This window comes from Cherax quadricarinatus, unplaced genomic scaffold, assembly GCF_038502225.1.
Source record: "Cherax quadricarinatus isolate ZL_2023a unplaced genomic scaffold, ASM3850222v1 Contig420, whole genome shotgun sequence".
Taxonomy (NCBI): domain Eukaryota; kingdom Metazoa; phylum Arthropoda; class Malacostraca; order Decapoda; family Parastacidae; genus Cherax; species Cherax quadricarinatus.
This window is the reverse complement of record NW_027195446.1, coordinates 154,912-175,532: the sequence shown is the minus strand read 5'-3', so window position 1 is coordinate 175,532 and position 20,621 is coordinate 154,912. Positions and strand designations below refer to the sequence as shown.

Sequence of the window (20,621 nt, the reverse complement as noted above, 5' to 3'; positions counted from 1 at the left end):
CCTTGTACTCTGTTGCCAACTTCCCTCTAATCCTCACCTTGTACTCTGTTGCCAACTTCCCTCTAATCCTCACCTTGTACTCATTTAAGATCTTCCTACAATAATAAAAGTGAATCATTCTTCTCTATCCCATCACATCTACAATAGGAAGTGCACCATAGAAACTAGCAGGGAAAACTTACTGGATACTTAACAAAACTATTAAAAACTGTAAGAATTTCACACCTCAAGAACCCAAGGAAATTGTTGTCCAGACTTGTTTGTATCAGCATGAACAAGAAATAAGATCACTCTGATCACTCACATCCCCATAGAACAGACTCTGCAATTTCTTGAGACTAATATTTTGCCACACATGAACCATCCTCTTCTATCCCTGAACTTCACACAACTAGTAGTTACGAGAAAGGTTCAATTTCTTCTCTTTCAATTTAGTATTCTCTCAAAAACAGAGCATAGCATTGTGATTACCCCATTGTGATCAGTATTTCAACTTTAACCTTGTTCTAGCCAAGGACTCTCAAGTAACAGCTATAACTAAACAAACTATAACCAGCAATAACTAAACCAACAAGAAACAACAAGAGCAGTGTAACCTCAACTGACCATATCTGGACTAACATAATAGCTCCTCTCAAAGCAGGGATAATCACAGACACTGCTACTAATCACTACCCCACCTTCCCCATAACCAACATATATAAGCTACCACTTGAAACTAATATGATCTCATTTTGTTTCCACTCAGATATGGTAAACATGAGGAAATTAAATCTTCATCAGAGTACAAAACAAATTCTGGCCACAAAATAGAGCGAAACACCAACGTCAAAGACCTGGGAGTGATCATGTCGGAGGATCTCACCTTCAAGGACCATAACATTGTATCAATCGCATCTGCTAGAAAAATGACAGGATGGATAATGAGAACCTTCAAAACTAGGGAGGCCAAGCCCATGATGACACTCTTCAGGTCACTTGTTCTATCTAGGCTGGAATATTGCTGCACACTAACAGCACCTTTCAAGGCAGGTGAAATTGCCGACCTAGAAAATGTACAGAGAACTTTCACGGCGCGCATAACGGAGATAAAACACCTCAATTACTGGGAGCGCTTGAGGTTCCTAAACCTGTATTCCCTGGAACACAGGAGGGAGAGATACATTATTATATACACCTGGAAAATCCTAGAGGGACTAGTACCGAACTTGCACACGAAAATCACTCACTACGAAAGCAAAAGACTTGGCAGACGATGCACCATCCCCCCAATGAAAAGCAGGGGTGTTATTAGCACATTAAGAGACCATACAATAAGTGTCAGGAGCCTGAGACTGTTCAACTGCCTCCCAGCACACATAAGGGGGATTACCAACAGACCCCTGGCAGTCTTCAAGCTGGCACTGGACAAGCACCTAAAGTCAGTTCCTGATCACCCAGGCTGTGGCTCGTACGTTGTCTATTGTGCTAGAAGGTTAATGAAATGAGAAGTGATGTGAAGAACATCTAGAACACACTTCCACAAATTCTCTGTTCTAGAAAAAAACACCAAAACCAGAGATACTGGCCTAACCAAACTCAATGAACCATACATATATCTAACCTACCGAAACAGCCAATATATTAGATGATTTCTTCTCTACCAGTCTTCGACCAAGTGACTACCTTGTTGGATGTTTTCTGAACTCCCTCTACCTTATTCCAGCTGATCCATCTGAGGTATCTTTGATAATAAACTCACTGAAAAATAAATAAGGAATCTTAGCACAAATACCACCACTACTGATCAAAATAACAGCTAATGTGCTTTCATCCACCATTGCAACAGTGGTCAACAAATCATCAGAAACTAACACAATCCCACTAATACTTAAAACATGGGTTACCTCAACACACAAAGGAGGAGACCCACCCAACATAAATAATTACAAACCTACATCTAACCTGCTATTGTTATTCAAAATCTTCGAAAAATTAATCCACAAGTGAATACTCTTTACTATCATCATGCAACATACTCAACCCCTGCCAATTGGGATTCAAACCAAGTAAAAGCACAAACCATGCAATTATAAAACTGCTAGACATCATAATGCAGTGCTTGAGAACAATGAATATCCACTGGGCCTCTTTGATTGATTGGGGTCCTTTTACCTTATTATTATAATATAAAGGTTATAATATCTTATTATTATTCTATAATGGAGATAACATCTTATTATCATACTAAAAAGACTATCTACAATACGAGGGTCATTACTAGGAATAAGGTAAAATTACATGTGTGTTAGCTAAAAAATAAAAAATCATTCCCCTCCCTTTCTGTAGCTACATTTATCAGACACCTTTTGGCACTCTTCTTGAACTGGTTCATGCTATGACTGGCTTTGACATGTGCAGGCAGTCTGTTCCATTCCTTTATTGCTGTACAATAAAAGGTGTTTGAAGCCTGGCCACTGACTGTGGGTACTACAAAGTTGTGTTCTCTCCCCCTAGTACTATGATTGTTCTCTCCCCCTAGTACTATGATTGTTCTCTTCCCCTAGTACTATGATTGTTCTCTTCCCCTAGTACTATGATTGTTCTCTTCCCCTAGTACTATGATTGTTCTCTCCCCCTAGTACTATGATTGTTCTCTCCCCCTAGTACTATGATTGTTCTCACCCCCTAGTACTATGATTGTTCTCTCCCCCTAGTACCATGATTGTTCTCTCCCCTAGTACTATGATTGTTCTCTCCCCCTAGTACTATGATTGTTCTCTCCCCCTAGTACTATGATTGTTCTCTCCCCCTAGTACTATGATTGTTCTCTTCCCCTAGTACTATGATTGTTCTCTCCCCTAGTACTATGATTGTTCTCTCCCCTAGTACTATGATTGTTCTCTCCCCCTAGTACTATGATTGTTCTCTCCCCCTAGTACTATGATTGCTCTCTCCCCTAGTACTATGATTGTTCTCTCCCCCTAGTACTATGATTGTTCTCTCCCCTAGTACTATGATTGTTCTCTCCCCCTAGTACTATGATTGTTCTCTCCCCCTAGTACTATGATTGTTCTCTCCCCCTAGTACTATGATTGTTCTCTCCCCCTAGTACTATGATTGTTCTCTCCCCTAGTACTATGATTGTTCTCTCCCCTAGTACTATGATTGTTCTCTCCCCCTAGTACTATGATTGTTCTCTCCCCTAGTACTATGATTGTTCTCTCCCCCTAGTACTATGATTGTTCTCTCCCCCTAGTACTATGATTGTTCTCTCCCCCTAGTACTATGATTGTTCTCTCCCCCTAGTACTATGATTGTTCTCTCCCCCTAGTACTATGATTGTTCTCTCCCCCTAGTACTATGATTGTTCTCTCCCCCTAGTACTATGATTGTTCTCTCCCCCTAGTACTATGATTGTTCTCTCCCCCTAGTACTATGATTGTTCTCTCCCCCTAGTACTATGATTGTTCTCTTCCCCTAGTACTATGATTGTTCTCTCCCCCTAGTACTATGATTGTTCTCTCCCCCTAGTACTATGATTGTTCTCTCCCCCTAGTACTATGATTGTTCTCTTCCCCTAGTACTATGATTGTTCTCTCCCCCTAGTACTATGATTGTTCTCTCCCCCTAGTACTATGATTGCTTTGGTTCCCAACCTTGACAAAACTGACAGCAAGATATTCTGGACACTGTTTGTGAGCAATTTTATAAACATGATTTAGCTTCAGTTGTTTTACTCTGTCTTCAACATTCAACATATCCAACTGTTGTAATTCATCCTGGCCTACATGTTCTCTTGGTCCAAGGTCCAGGATGAATCTTACTATCTCTCTGAAGTGCTCCATCCCTCTGAAGTGCTCCATCCCTCTGAAGTGTTCCATCCCTCTGAAGTGTTCCATCCCTCTGAAGTGTTCCATCCCTCTGAAGTGCTCCATCCCTCTGAAGTGCTCCATCCCTCTGAAGTGTTCCATCCCTCTGAAGTGCTCCATCCCTCTGAAGTGCTCCATCCCTCTGAAGTGCTCCATCCCTCTGAAGTGCTCCATCCCTCTGAAGTGCTCCATCCCTCTGAAGTGCTCCATCCCTCTGAAGTGTTCCATCCCTCTGAAGTGCTCCATCCCTCTGAAGTGCTCCATCCCTCTGAAGTGCTCCATCCCTCTGAAGTGTTCCATCCCTCTGAAGTGCTCCATCCCTCTGAAGTGTTCCATCCCTCTGAAGTGCTCCATCCCTCTGAAGTGCTCCATCCCTCTGAAGTGCTCCATCCCTCTGAAGTGCTCCATCCCTCTGAAGTGCTCCATCCCTCTGAAGTGCTCCATCCCTCTGAAGTGTTCCATCCCTCTGAAGTGCTCCATCCCTCTGAAGTGTTCCATCCCTCTGAAGTGCTCCATCCCTCTGAAGTGCTCCATCCCTATGAAGTGTTCCATCCCTTTGAAGTGCTCCATCCCTCTGAAGTGCTCCATCCCTCTGAAGTGCTCCATCCCTCTGAAGTGTTCCATCCCTCTGAAGTGCTCCATCCCTCTGAAGTGCTCCATCCCTCTGAAGTGCTCCATCCCTCTGAAGTGCTCCATCCCTCTGAAGTGCTCCATCCCTCTGAAGTGCTCCATCCCTCTGAAGTGCTCCATCCCTCTGAAGTGCTCCATCCCTCTGAAGTGCTCCATCCCTCTGAAGTGCTCCATCCCTCTGAAGTGCTCCATCCCTCTGAAGTGCTCCATCCCTCTGAAGTGCTCCATCCCTCTGAAGTGCTCCATCCCTCTCTGAAGTGCTCCATCCCTCTGAAGTGTTCCATCCCTCTGAAGTGCTCCATCCCTCTGAAGTGCTCCATCCCTCTGAAGTGCTCCATCCCTCTGAAGTGCTCCATCCCTCTGAAGTGCTCCCCCTCTGAAGTGATCCATCCCTCTGAAGTGCTCCATCCCTCTGAAGTGCTCCCTCTGATCCCTGCTGAAATGCTCCATCCCTCTGAAGTGCTCCATCCCTCTGAAGTGCTCCATCCCTCTGAAGTGCTCCATCCCTCTGAAGTGCTCCATCCCTCTGAAGTGCTCCATCCCTCTGAAGTGCTCCATCCCTCTGAAGTGCTCCATCCTGACTGACTTTGGTCAGTTACTGGGTTGTGAAGGACCTGCCTAGTATGGGCCAACAGACCTACTGCAGTGTTCCTTCTTTCTTATGTAAATAAGTCAGTGAGTGTTATGTGTTATCCTGGGTAATGTACACATATGTTGCTATGTATGATAATGTAAGTGTATATATGTGTACCTGAATAAAAACTTACTACGAAGTGTTAAGTGCTATTATAACACAAATTCAATAACACACTTATAAAATAGTAAATAAAACCAGACTTAAATCTTACAAATCTGAGAGAACAATAAACCTTACTTACACCTCAGTGACTCTCAAGTGTCCGTCTAATACCTGTCCAACACTCCGTCTAATACCTGTCCAACACTCCGTCTAATACCTGTCCAACACTCCGTCTAATACCTGTCCAACACTCCGTCTAATACCTGTCCAACACTCCGTCTAATACCTGTCCAACACTCCGTCTAATACCTGTCCAACACTCCGTCTAATACCTGTCCAACACTCCGTCTAATACCTGTCCAACACTCCGTCTAATACCTGTCCAACACTCCGTCTAATACCTGTCCAACACTCCGTCTAATACCTGTCCAACACTCCGTCTAATACCTGTCCAACACTCCGTCTAATACCTGTCCAACTGTCCGTCTAATACCTGTCCAACACTCCGTCTAATACCTGTCCAACACTCCGTCTAACACCTGTCCAACACTCCGTCTAATACCTGTCCAACACTCCGTCTAATACCTGTCCAACACTCCGTCTAATACCTGTCCAACACTCCGTCTAATACCTGTCCAACACTCCGTCTAATACCTGTCCAACACTCCGTCTAATACCTGTCCAACACTCCGTCTAATACCTGTCCAACACTCCGTCTAATACCTGTCCAACACTCCGTCTAATACCTGTCCAACACTCCGTCTAATACCTGTCCAACACTCCGTCTAATACCTGTCCAACACTCCGTCTAATACCTGTCCAACACTCCGTCAAATACCTGTCCAACACTCCGTCTAATACCTGTCCAACACCCCGTCTAATACTTGTCCAACACTCCGTCAAATACCTGTCCAACACTCCGTCAAATACCTGTCCAACACTCCGTCTAATACCTGTCCAACACTCCGTCTAATACCTGTCCAACACTCCGTCTAATACCTGTCCAACACTCCGTCTAATACCTGTCCAACACTCCGTCTAATACCTGTCCAACACTCCGTCTAATACCTGTCCAACACTCCGTCTAATACCTGTCCAACACTCCCTGTCCAACACTCCGTCTAATACCTGTCCAACACTCTAATACGTCCAACACTCCGTCTAATACCTGTCCAACACTCCGTCTAATACCTGTCCAACACTCCGTCTAATACCTGTCCAACACTCCGTCTAATACCTGTCCAACACTCCGTCTATTACCTGTCCAACACTCCGTCTAATACCTGTCCAACACTCCGTCTAATACCTGTCCAACACTCCGTCTAATACCTGTCCAACACTCCGTCTAATACCTGTCCAACACACCGTCTAATACCTGTCCAACACTCCGTCTAATACCTGTCCAACACTCCGTCTAATACCTGTCCAACACTCCGTCTAATACCTGTCCAACACACCGTCTAATACCTGTCCAACACTCCGTCTAATACCTGTCCAACACTCCGTCTAATACCTGTCCAACACTCCGTCTAATAACTGTCCAACACTCCGTCTAATACCTGTCCAACACTCCGTCTAATACCTGTCCAACACTCCGTCTAACACTCCGTCTAATACCTGTCCAACACTCCGTCTAATACCTGTCCAACACTCCGTCTAATACCTGTCCAACACTCCGTCTAATACCTGTCCAACACTCCGTCTAATACTGTCCAAATACACTCCGTCTAATACCTGTCCAACACTCCGTCTAATACCTGTCCAACACTCCGTCTAATACCTGTCCAACACTCCGTCTAATACCTGTCCAACACTCCGTCTAATACCTGTCCAACACTCCGTCTAATACCTGTCCAACACTCCGTCTAATACCTGTCCAACACTCCGTCTAATACCTGTCCAACACTCCGTCTAATACTTGTCCAACACTCCGTCTAATACCTGTCCAACACTCCGTCTAATACCTGTCCAACACTCCGTCTAATACCTGTCCAACACTCCGTCTAATACCTGTCCAACACTCCGTCTAATACCTGTCCAACACTCCGTCTAATAACTGTCCAACACTCCGTCTAATACCTGTCCAACACTCCGTCTAATACTTGTCCAACACTCCGTCTAATACCTGTCCAACACTCCGTCTAATACCTGTCCAACACTCCGTCTAATACTTGTCCAACACTAATACCTGTCCAACACTCCGTCTAATACCTGTCCAACACTCCGTCTAATACCTGTCCAACACTCTAATACCTGTCTCTAATACCTGTCCAACACTCCGTCAAATACCTGTCCAACACCCCGTCTAATACTTTTCCAACACTCCGTCTAATACCTGTCCAACACTCCGTCTAATACCTGTCCAACACTCTGTCTAATACCTGTCCAACTCTCCGTCTAATACCTGTCCAACACTCCGTCTAATACCTGTCCAACACTCCGTCTAATACCTGTCCAACACACCGTCTAATACCTGTCCAACACTCCGTCTAATACCTGTCCAACACTCCGTCTAATACCTGTCCAACACACCGTCTAATACCTGTCCAACACTCCGTCTAATACCTGTCCAACACTCCGTCTAATACCTGTCCAACACTCCGTCTAATACCTGTCCAACACTCCGTCTAATACCTGTCCAACACTCCGTCTAATACCTGTCCAACACTCCGTCTAATACCTGTCCAACACACCGTCTAATACCTGTCCAACACTCCGTCTAATACCTGTCCAACACTCCGTCTAATACCTGTCCAACACTCCGTCTAATACCTGTCCAACACTCCGTCTAATACCTGTCCAACACTCCGTCTAATACCTGTGCAGTTCCAACTTGTTGTTGTTGTTGTTGGGTTGTTAAGGGCGACTCTCAGTTACACTTTATCCAGCTCAACTTCCCGATGAAGATAAACAGTTTAAAATAGACACAAACTCATAATACTTCAGTGTTTTATTGACAATATTTCTGGCACACAGTGAGTGTTATCTAGTAACAACAAAGATCTACCTGAGCAGAGGCTACTTGGTTATATATAACGAGAATAGTGACGGAATGGGCAAGTAGGTTTGTTGCTGTGTAGGATAATGATGAAGTTACTGACAAGGGGTTGAGCTATGTTGTAAAAGTCGTTGTTGGGGTTGAAATTGTTGGATATAAAGAAAAAAGATGATTCTAAGATCTTGTGTCTCTAAGTGTCTTCTTCCCTGGCAATGAATCTTGCGTCTTTGTAGTTGATTGAGTGGTTGTTTAAGTTTCGGTGTAAAGCACAGGCATTCTTCAAGTCTTCCTTTCTTCTGTGGTATTGCTGTTCTGAAATAATTAGTAAGTTTATTCAGGTATACACAAATAAAGTTACATAGATTATCATACATAGCAGCATATGTGTAAAGTACCTGAGATAACCTAAAAAAGTCAGAGTGACTTATTTCCATTTGGGTCCTTTTACCTTATTGCTATAACATAATGGTGATAATATCTTATTATTACACTTTAAAGGAGATATACTAGGAATAAGGGAAGGCTACATGTGTGTTAGCTAAAAAAAAATCTTTCTCCTTCCTTTCTGTAGCTATATTCATTAGACACCTTTTGGCTCTCTTCTTGAACTGGTTCATGCTATGACTGACTTTGATATAAGCGGGCAATCTGTTCCATTCACTTATTGATGTACAATAAAAGGTGTTTGAAGCCTGACCACTAACTGTGGGTACTACAAAATTGTGCTCTGTCCCTTAGTACTATGATTGCTTTGGTTCTCAACCTTGACAGAATTGGCAGCAAGATATTCTGGACATTGTTTGTGAGCAATTTTATAAATTTGGTTTAACTTCAGTTTTTACTCTGTCTTCAACATTCAGCATATCCAGTTGTTGTAATTCATCCTGGCCTACATGTTCTCTTGGATCCAGCCCCAGGATGAATCTTACCATTTTGTTCTGGAGGAAACTGAAGTGATGGGTTCCCCATTACACTGGTCATTAAAATTAATTACCCTTCTCAGTTTATGTTTCGTGCCAAAGAGTATGGCTTCAGTTTTTTCGAGGTATAACGATAATTTATCTACTAACCATTTGCTGCAGGACTCCAGTTCCTGTGTTAGCTATATCTTGTGGGTCTTTACCTGACACTAACAGCACTGTCAAGATAAGATAAGAGATAAGATTTCGTTCGGATTTTTAACCCCGGAGGGTTAGCCACCCAGGATAACCCAAGAAAGTCAGTGCGTCATCGAGGACTGTCTAACTTATTTCCATTGGGGTCCTTAATCTTGTCCCCCAGGATGCGACCCACACCAGTCGACTAACACCCAGGTACCTATTTGCTGCTAGGTGAACAGGACAACAGGTGTAAGGAAACGTGTCGAAATGTTTCCACCTGCCGGGAATCGAACCCGGGCCCTCCGTGTGTGAAGCGGGAGCTTTAGCCACCAGGCCACCGGGTCATCTGCATAAAGTTGGAGTTTGCACTTAACACTGATGGATACCTGGAGTTTACCTGGAGAGAGTTTCGGGGGTCAATGCCCCCGCGGCCCGGTCTGTGACCAGGCCTCCTGGTGGATCAGCGCCTGATCAACCAGGCTGTTGCTGCTGGCTGCACGCAAACCAACGTACGAGCCACAACCCGGCTGATCAGGAACTGACTTTAGGTGCAGGGGTGTCACTAGCACGTTAAGAGACCATACAATAAGTGTCAGGGGCCCGAGACTGTTCAACTGCCTCCCAGCACACATAAGGGGGATTACCAACAGACCCCTGGCAGTCTTCAAGCTGGCACTGGACAAGCACCTAAAGTCAGTTCCTGATCAGCCGGGCTGTGGCTCGTACGTTGGTTTGCATGCAGCCAGCAGCAACAGCCTGGTTGATCAGGCACTGATCCACCAGGAGGCCTGGTCACAGACCGGGCCGAGGGGGCGTTGACCCCCGAAACTCTCTCCAGGTAAACTCCAGTGCCAGCTTGAAGACTGCCAGGGGTCTGTTGGTAATCCCCCTTATGTGTGCTGGGAGGCAGTTGAACAGTCTCGGGCCCCTGACACTTATTGTATGGTCTCTTAACGTGCTAGTGACACCCCTGCTTTTCATTGGGGGGATGGTGCATCGTCTGCCAAGTCTTTTGCTTTCGTAGTGAGTGATTTTCGTGTGCAAGTTCGGTACTAGTCCCTCTAGGATTTTCCAGGTGTATATAATCATGTATCTCTCCCTCCTGCATTCCAGGGAATACAGGTTTAGAAACCTCAAGCGCTCCCAATAATTGAGGTGTTTTATCTCCGTTATGCGCGCCGTGAAAGTTCTCTGTACATTTTCTAGGTCGGCAATTTCACCTGCCTTGAAAGGTGCTGTTAGTGTGCAGCAATATTCCAGCCTAGATAGAACAAGTGACCTGAAGAGTGTCATCATGGGCTTGGCCTCCCTAGTTTTGAAGGTTCTCATTATCCATCCTGTCATTTTTCTAGCAGATGCGATTGATACAACGTTATGGTCCTTGAAGGTGAGATCCTCCGACATAATCACTCCCAGGTCTTTGACGTTGGTGTTTCGCTCTATTTTGTGGCCAGAATTTGTTTTGTACTCTGATGAAGATTTAATTTCCTCATGTTTACCATATCTGAGTAATTGAAATTTCTCATCGTTGAACTTCATATTGTTTTCTGCAGCCCACTGAAAGATTTGGTTGATGTCCACCTGGAGCCTTGCAGTGTCTGCAATGGAAGACACTGTCATGCAGATTCGGGTGTCATCTGCAAAGGAAGACACGGTGCTGTGGCTGACATCCTTGTCTATGTCGGATATGAGGATGAGGAACAAGATGGGAGCTAGTACTGTGCCTCGTGGAACAGAGCTTTTCACCATAGCTGCCTCGGACTTTACTCTGTTGACGACTACTCTCTGTGTTCTGTTAGTGAGGAAATTATAGATCCATCAACCGACTTTTCCTGTTATTCCTTTAGCACGCATTTTGTGCGCTATTACGCCATGGTCACACTTGTCGAAGGCTTTTGCAAAGTCTGTATATATTACATCTGCATTCTTTTTGTCTTCTAGTGCATTTAGGACCTTGTCGTAGTGATCCAATAGTTGAGACAGACAGGAGCGACTTGTTCTAAACCCATGTTGCCCTGGGTTGTGTAACTGATGTGTTTCTAGATGGGTGGTGATCTTGCTTCTTAGGACCCTTTCAAAGATTTTTATGATATGGGATGTTAGTGCTATTGGTCTGTAGTTCTTTGCTGTTGCTTTACTGCCCCCTTTGTGGAGTGGAGCTATGTCTGTTGTTTTTAGTAACTGAGGGACGACCCCCGTGTCCATGCTCCCTCTCCATAGGATGGAAAAGGCTCGTGATAGGGGCTTCTTGCAGTTCTTGATGAACACAGAGTTCCATGAGTCTGGCCCTGGGGCAGAGTGCATGGGCATGTCATTTATCACCTGTTCGAAGTCATTTGGCGTCAGGATAACATCGGATAGGCTTGTGTTATTCAAATTTTGTGGCTCTCACATAAAAAATTCATTTTGATCTTCGACTCTCAGTCTGGTTAGCGGCTTGCTAAAAACTGAGTCATATTGGGACTTGAGTAGCTCACTCATTTCCTTGCTGTCATCTGTGTAGGACCCATCTTGTTTAAGTAGGGGCCCAATACTGGACGTTGTTCTCGATTTTGATTTGGCATAGGAGAAGAAATACTTTGGGTTTCTTTCGATTTCATTTATGGCTTTTAGTTCTTCCCGCGATTCCTGACTCCTAAAGGATTCTTTTAGCTTAAGTTCGATGCTTGCTATTTCTCTGACCAGTGTCTCCCTACGCATTTCAGATATATTGACCTCTTTTAGCCGCTCTGTTATTCTTTTCCGTCGCCTGTAAAGGGAGTGCCTGTATCTTTCTATTTTACATCTACTCCTCCTTTTTCTTAGAGGAATAAGCCTTGTGCATACATCGAGTGCCACCGAGTTAATCTGTTTTGGGCATAAGTTGGGGTCTGTGTTGCTTAGTATATCTTCCCGGCTTATATCGGTTAGGACTTGGTTTACTTGGTCCCACTTTATGTTTTTGTTATTGAAGTTGAATTTGGTGAATGCTCCCTCGTGACTAGTCTCATTTTGTCGGTCTGGGGCTCCACGCATACATGTCTGAACCTCAATTATGTTGTGATCTGAGTATATTGTTTTTGATATGGTGACATTTCTTATCAGATCATCATTGTTAGTGAAGATGAGGTCTAGTGTATTCTCCAGTCTAGTAGGCTCTATTATTTGCTGGTTTAAATTGAATTTTGTGCAGAGATTTAAAAGCTCGTGTGAGTGTGAGTTTTCATCAGAGCTGCCTCCTGGTGTTATTACTGCAACAATATTATTTGCTATATTCCTCCATTTTAGGTGCCTTAAGTTGAAATCCCCCAGGAGCAAGATGTTGGGTGCAGGAGCTGGAAGATTTTCCAGACAGTGGTCAGTTTTTAACAGCTGTTCCTGGAATTGCTGGGATGTTGCATCTGGAGGCTTGTAGACTACCACAATGACTAGGTTTTGGTTCTCGACCTTTACTGCTAAAACTTCCACTACATCATTTGAGGCATTAAGCATCTAAAGGGGACAAAAAGATACAAAACATCCAGGCCATGGGAAAACCTGGGTAGCCACAGCCACTCAAGAGGGAGAGGTTTTTTAGTGCCAGGAAGGAAAAAAAACTGGCAGGAAATGGCAGAAATCGTACACCAAATCCAGTCATTCCTGGAGTGGAACCCCTACTTAAACAAGATGGGTCCTACACAGATGACAGCAAGGAAATGAGTGAGCTATTCAAGTCCCAATATGACTCAGTTTTTAGCAAGCCGCTAACCAGACTGAGAGTCGAAGACCAAAATGAATTTTTTATGAGAGAGCCACAAAATTTGACTAACACAAGCCTATCCGATGTTATCCTGACGCCAAATGACTTCGAACAGGCGATAAATGACATGCCCATGCACTCTGCCCCAGGGCCAGACTCATGGAACTCTGTGTTCATCAAGAACTGCAAGAAGCCCCTATCACGAGCCTTTTCCATCCTATGGAGAGGGAGCATGGACACGGGGGTCGTCCCTCAGTTACTAAAAACAACAGACATAGCCCCACTCCACAAAGGGGGCAGTAAAGCAACAGCAAAGAACTACAGACCAATAGCACTAACATCCCATATCATAAAAATCTTTGAAAGGGTCCTAAGAAGCAAGATCACCACCCATCTAGAAACCCATCAGTTACACAACCCAGGGCAACATGGGTTTAGAACAGGTCGCTCCTGTCTGTCTCAACTACTGGATCACTACGACAAGGTCCTAAATGCACTAGAAGACAAAAAGAATGCAGATGTAATATATACAGACTTTGCAAAAGCCTTCGACAAGTGTGACCATGGCGTAATAGCGCACAAAATGCGCGCTAAAGGAATAACAGGAAAAGTCGGTCGATGGATCTATAATTTCCTCACTAACAGAACACAGAGAGTAGTCGTCAACAGAGTAAAGTCCGAGGCAGCTACGGTGAAAAGCTCTGTCCCACAAGGCACAGTACTAGCTCCCATCTTGTTCCTCATCCTCATATCCGACATAGACAAGGATGTCAGCCACAGCACCGTGTCTTCCTTTGCAGATGACACCCGAATCTGCATGACAGTGTCTTCCATTGCAGACACTGAAAGGCTCCAGGCGGACATCAACCAAATCTTTCAGTGGGCTGCAGAAAACAATATGAAGTTCAACGATGAGAAATTTCAATTACTCAGATATGGTAAACATGAGGAAATTAAATCTTCATCAGAGTACAAAACAAATTCTGGCCACAAAATAGAGCGAAACACCAACGTCAAAGACCTAGGAGTGATTATGTCGGAGGATCTCACCTTCAAGGACCATAACATTGTATCAATCGCATCTGCTAGAAAAATGACAGGATGGATAATGAGAACCTTCAAAACTAGGGAGGCCAAGCCCATGATGACACTCTTCAGGTCACTTGTTCTATCTAGGCTGGAATATTGCTGCACTCTAACAGCACCTTTCAAGGCAGGTGAAATTGCCGACCTAGAAAATGTACAGAGAACTTTCACGGCGCGCATAACGGAGATAAAACACCTCAATTACTGGGAGCGCTTGAGGTTTCTAAACCTGTATTCCCTGGAACGCAGGAGGGAGAGATACATGATTATATACACCTGGAAAATCCTAGAGGGACTAGTACCAAACTTGCACACGAAAATCACTCACTACGAAAGCAAAAGACTTGGCAGACGATGCACCATCCCCCCAATGAAAAGCAGGGGTGTCACTAGCACGTTAAGAGACCATACAATAAGTGTCAGGGGCCCGAGACTGTTCAACTGCCTCCCAGCACACATAAGGGGGATTACCAACAGACCCCTGGCAGTCTTCAAGCTGGCACTGGACAAGCAACTAAAGTCAGTTCCTGATCAGCCGGGCTGTGGCTCGTACGTTGGTTTGCGTGCAGCCAGCAGCAACAGCCTGGTTGATCAGGCGCTGATCCACCAGGAGGCCTGGTCACAGACCGGGCCGCGGGGGCGTTGACCCCCGAAACTCTCTCCAGGTAAACTCCAGGTAAACAGTCGATGGCCTCCACTCCAAACCAACAGATACAGATACTAATGCCGAAAAAAAAATCCCCCCCCAGTACCAACAATACCACCAGTCCGCTCTGTTATTCTTTTCCATCGCCTGTCTCCCAGGACAGTATCTCCAGCTTCACCATTACTGTCTCCCAGGACAGTATCTCCAGCTTCACCATTTCTGTCTCCCAGGACAGCACCTCCAGCTTCACCATTACTGTCTCCCAGGACAGCACTATCAGCCCCACATTTACTGACTACCAGGACATCACCTCCAGCCTTTGAGTTTGTGACTACATGGCCAGTATCAAGGGCAGTACCAGTCAGCCCAGACTTTTTATGTTCCCATCTGTTGTAGAAAGCTTCCAGGTTTTCTATGAAAGCAGCTTTGATGTTGTCCTCTTTTAATACCCTTGTGATTTTAGTCCACAGATTTTCCTCATTTGGGCATACCCAAAAACACTTCTCTGTTTTAATACTGCTTGTAGCTAGTTCTTGAATATCTGCACAAGGAGCGTGACACCAATTTCCACAAAAATGACAATTTATCCATGTGGAAGCCCGTTTGTTTGACTGACCACAGACTACACACAGCTTCATAATGATTTGAATGGTTGATTTACTGCACTTCTACTAGCAACCTCTTGAATATTCTATTAATAACCTTAAATGAAGCTCTAGCTATTTGTATTTCTGTTTCTAACTGTTTTTGTATATTGGACAGCTTACCGTCACATTCCTGATTTTTAATGTTTGTGTTCATTAACACAACAAAGGAATAATAAGGGACTCAGAATACTACTTTGCGGGACTCCGCATGTTATCGGCAGAGGTTCTGATTCTGTTTTGTTGCTTTTGACAATTTGTCTCCTGTTGCTAAGGTAGGACTTAAACCAGTCTACAGAACCAGTGCCTATAGCTTGAAGTTTCTTACATAATATGCTGTGGTTGACAGTATTGAAGGCCTTTTGCAAGTCTAAGGTTATCATTCCTATGAGGTTCCCGATCGACATTTTAGTTCTCATGTAATCCATCAGATTAATTAGGGAGGTGTCAGTTGAGTAAGATTTCTAAAGCCTGATTGGTAACTATGGAGAATGTTGTTGCTATGCTATTAAGGTACTTAACTACTAGACAATACACCGCCCTCTCTAGAGTTCTGGATATTACACTGAGTATTCTAACAGGCCTATAGTTGCTGACATCAGACCTACTATTTTTTTGAAGATAGGAGTAACTCTGGCCTCCTTGAACCTTTCCAGTACGGTATTAATGGTGATGGACAAATTTGTTAGGTGAGCAATGGGAACTGGCAACTCAGAGGCACCATCTTTTAGGAACTTGGATGAGATATTATCTGGGCCGGTGCTCTTAGTTGGGTTTAACTGCTTAGTTCTTAATACACAAAGTCATGAGATGCACTTACTAGTTGACAACTGTTTGGGGTTACCCCTTTATTGGTATAGTATGTTTGAAACTTATCAGAGTCTGTGTTAAAGGTATTTGATGCAGCTGGTAGTTTACTTACTAGTGTTGATGAGACAGATGTGTATTATGAATTAAAGCAATTTGCCACCTTAGTTGTTTCGTGGCATACCTCGTTATTGACATTTAGTACTATGTTAGATCTATCTATGGCTTTATGGCTATACCCCAACTGTTTTAGTTGTTGCCAGAGCTTTCTAGAGTTATTCTTGTGCTGTTCGATTTTTGAGCAATAGTGACTTGCCTTTGCTCCTATTACAAGTCTCTGTACTCTGTTCCTCACCTTTGGAATTTATTTAGCTCTGCAATATCCTGTCTGTTTGCCTTAAATCTTTTTATCAACTGGTCTCTGATTTCATATTATCTAATATCTCATTAGTCATCCAGGGTTCAGTTCTCCTTTGTGACAGTATCACAACTTTTTTTTTTTTTTTGTCTCGTCAGATTTCTTTCATTTTTGGTGTAAACGACGAAGTGTTCACTCTATTTAATGTAAATTATTATCAATAAGATAGACCAAACAACAATTGAAAGAAGAAAGCTCTATCTAAAATGACATTTGGCAGGCTTGTAGGCCTATATGGCACTATATAAGGTTGTTTGGGCACTTGGTACCGAGAAAACAATGCTAATACGATTTTTAATAATAATACTATTTTTAGGTGACGCACTTTCCTGTAAATATCTTATCTTTATTCCACAAAAAAATAAAGTTTGTAAGTTCTTTGACTGTTACAAAATATCTGCCTTTACTTCCACACAAATCCCAAAATATTTGGAATATTTCCAAAAGTGCGCCATGAAAATTAAAAACAATAATTATTTTACGATTCCTTTGAATATTATTCCTCTTAATTAAGAAGTAAAGGCTCAGTGTAGTGAAATAAGTCAATAACTTCCCAGATATTCGCCTGGAATGCTGGCCGGACTCCCACCTCGATTTTTTTTTTCTAGAAAATCGCGTTTGTTTTGGTGGTTTCCTAATAAAACTGGTGATCTAGTGCAGTTATCCTCTTCAAAACTCCGTTTTCTCTTACTCAAGATCACAGAATACGACATAGGAAAGAGGGGTACTGATTTTATTTGAAATATTGCTGGTTGACACTCCCTGTATTATGGCCTATTTTATTCATTCTAGAGAATATAACATGTTTGTATGTTATTTATATTGTGTATTTTGTCATATTAGATCAATTGTGATAGATAAATAAGTTGTAGAGTTGATATAAGCGCAATAATAATGAATCAATTTCTGCTGCCTCCCTCACTTTCCAGGCACCAAGTGACTGGTAACTCTACAGAAGAAGCTTGACCTAGTGTGTGACCTTGAGAAGTTGAGTGGCTCTATACGACCAGCGTGCCACTTTCACCCATATTGCCTGTGCCAAGAGAGGTGAATGTGCCTTCCTCGACCCTGTTATTCACCTCTAACCTCAACTCTACCGCCTTTACCCTCTTATGGAATAAAGGCAGTTTCGCTGACCCAAGAGTAACAGACTGACTCTTCCACCTTAAGAAGTTGAACTAGAAGTGACCTATGATGTGAACCAAGTAAATGATGGTGGAGGTGAATTCCAACGTTATAGAAGTTTTATTTTATACTTTATTTAAAACATTTCAATACAAGGTGGAAATTATATTAAAAGGTACATGAAATGAGTTAAATCACAAATCCCCAAATTACCTAAACAAAAATGACTACACCATACAAAAGTGTTCTGAACCCTGTCACTCCACACGCCATACTAGACCCAGTTATACCAGAATGATATACCTGTAAAGGCTTAAACTTTTGTCACAAATTCACCCCTCCACCCACAAAATAATATAACCATCACCAACCAGATTGCATCTTAACTTGACATTAAAGGATACACAGTAATTATACTATCATGAGTGATACAGTAACACCATAGACACAAAAATTATTAATAACAATATTAACAATGGGATATGTGGAAATTTATTTGGTCCCTAAAGTTCCACAGGACAGATACGATGTACGAAGGGGTCCCAGCATAGCCGTAATGGGACGGCTGAGCTGGGAGGCCCTTAAACCCTCCCAAACAAACAGCATTCTCTCTAGTTGGTGGGGATTGTTGGTAAGCTTATTTAATTTATAGATTTACCCTTCAGGGAAGGAGTAGGTAGTTTTACTGGTAGTACACTAATATTAGGATTATTGAGGTAACTATAGATAATAATAATGTAGACCTAAGACCTTAACATAGGTAGTAATAGGCCGATAATGTAGGCAAACACTAGGTTAAGTTAGCTAGGGAGAACTGGCAGCCCTAGCTTGAATGACGAGGTGCGGGTCTCAAAGACACAAAAGCTCGTTCTTCTTAAGACAGACACCAACTGGACAAGACGTGCCGTGATCAGCAGATGGCGCCTCCCATGTGTCTTCACATTTGAGACCTGGGGAAATCTGGTAGAGGCACCTCGATGTACCATAGATGACCTCCGTCGGGCCCATACAGTAAGACAAGACCTCCATTTTATCTCGTAGATTTCTGGCCAGTGTCTGAGGAGATTGTGAGTGAGTTTGATCTGTGGGCCCGGTGCAACAGGCAGTGCATGCCCAGTAAGTGCAAGTGTCTCAGGGCAGTCTGGAAGCTAGTGTCCGTGTCTGCATAGTTATACTAGGGGATACATACCCTCTTGGTTATAGGAATTTCAGAGGTGCAGGCAGGACACTAATAACGATTGAATATTGCAGGAATTAAGGCTCCCGGTTGCACGTGGTTTCTGAGGGGAAGTCCAAAGGGGCTAAGGCTAAGCTTAGGGAAGTTGAAGATCAGGATATATGCTGCAACACCAAGTAAGCTAGTCCTTTATATGTGCATGCAGGCGAGTTTCTTGCAACATCAATCATTTGTGAAAATCTGTCCCATAAGCCACTTGTGAGGCTGAGGTACCCACCTCAGAGCTCGGTGTCAACAGAGTTTGCCAGGGTAGGCGACTCACTTGGAGGCAGTCCACACAAATTTTCACAGGATACATGTCTTTACTTAACACAATGTCACTTCAACCTGGTGAAAGAAAATACACTTCAAATGATTAATATTTCTAAGAAGGTTGCAACAATGAATGTCAACAAGCTCCCGCTTCACACACGGAGGGCCCGAGTTCGATTCCCGGCGGGTGGAAACATTTCGACACGTTTCCTTACACCTGTTGTCCTGTTCACCTAGCAGCAAATAGGTACCTGGGTGTTTACCTGGAGTTTACCTGGAGAGAGTTTCGGGGGTCAACGCCCCCGCGGCCCGGTCTGTGACCAGGCCTCCTGGTGGATCAGCCCCTGATCAACCAGGCTGTTGCTGCTGGCTGCACGCAAACCAACGTACGAGCCACAGCCCGGCTGATCAGGAACTGACTTTAGGTGATTGTCCAGTGCCAGCTTGAAGACTGCCAGGGGTCTGTTGGTAATCCCCCTTATGTATGCTGGGAGGCAGTTGAACAGTCTCGGGCCCCTGACACTTATTGTATGGTCTCTTAACGTGCTAGTGACACCCCTGCTTTTCATTGGGGGGATGGTGCATCGTCTGCCAAGTCTTTTGCTTTCGTAGTGAGTGATTTTCGTGTGCAAGTTCGGTACTAGTCCCTCTAGGATTTTCCAGGTGTATATAATCATGTATCTCTCCCTCCTGCGTTCCAGGGAATACAGGTTTAGAAACCTCAAGCGCTCCCAGTAATTGAGGTGTTTTATCTCCGTTATGCGGGCCGTGAAAGTTCTCTGTACATTTTCTAGGTCGGCAATTTCACCTGCCTTGAAAGGTGCTGTTAGAGTGCAGCAATATTCCAGCCTAGATAGAACAAGTGACCTGAAGAGTGTCATCATGGGCTTGGCCTCCCTAGTTTTGAAGGTTCTCATTATCCATCCTGTCATTTTTCTAGCAGATGCGATTGATACAATGTTATGGTCCTTGAAGGTGAGATCCTCCGACATAATCACTCCCAGGTCTTTGACGTTGGTGTTTCGCTCTATTTTGTGGCCAGAATTTGTTTTGTACTCTGATGAAGATTTAATTTCCTCATGTTTACCATATCTGAGTAATTGAAATTTCTCATCGTTGAACTTCATATTGTTTTCCGCAGCCCACTGAAAGATTTGGTTGATGTCCGCCTGGAGCCTTGCAGTGTCTGCAATGGAAGACACTGTCATGCAGATTCGGGTGTCATCTGCAAAGGAAGACACGGTGCTGTGGCTGACATCCTTGTCTATGTCGGATATGAGGATGAGGAACAAGATGGGAGCTAGTACTGTGCCTTGTGGAACAGAGCTTTTCACCGTAGCTGCCTCGGACTTTACTCTGTTGACGACTAC

At 43.8% G+C, this 20,621-nt stretch overlaps 1 long non-coding RNA gene across 1 annotated transcript in view; it reads right to left on the bottom strand.

Annotated features, from left to right (window-relative positions):
- LOC138851361 (uncharacterized) overlaps positions 1 to 20,621 on the bottom strand; it is a 114,830-nt gene that overhangs the window by 11,279 nt on the left and 82,930 nt on the right. Inside the window, exon 2 of the long non-coding RNA XR_011391178.1 lies at positions 8,318 to 8,530. This is a non-coding gene — a long non-coding RNA (uncharacterized lncRNA). The remainder of the gene's footprint in view (positions 1 to 8,317; positions 8,531 to 20,621) is intronic.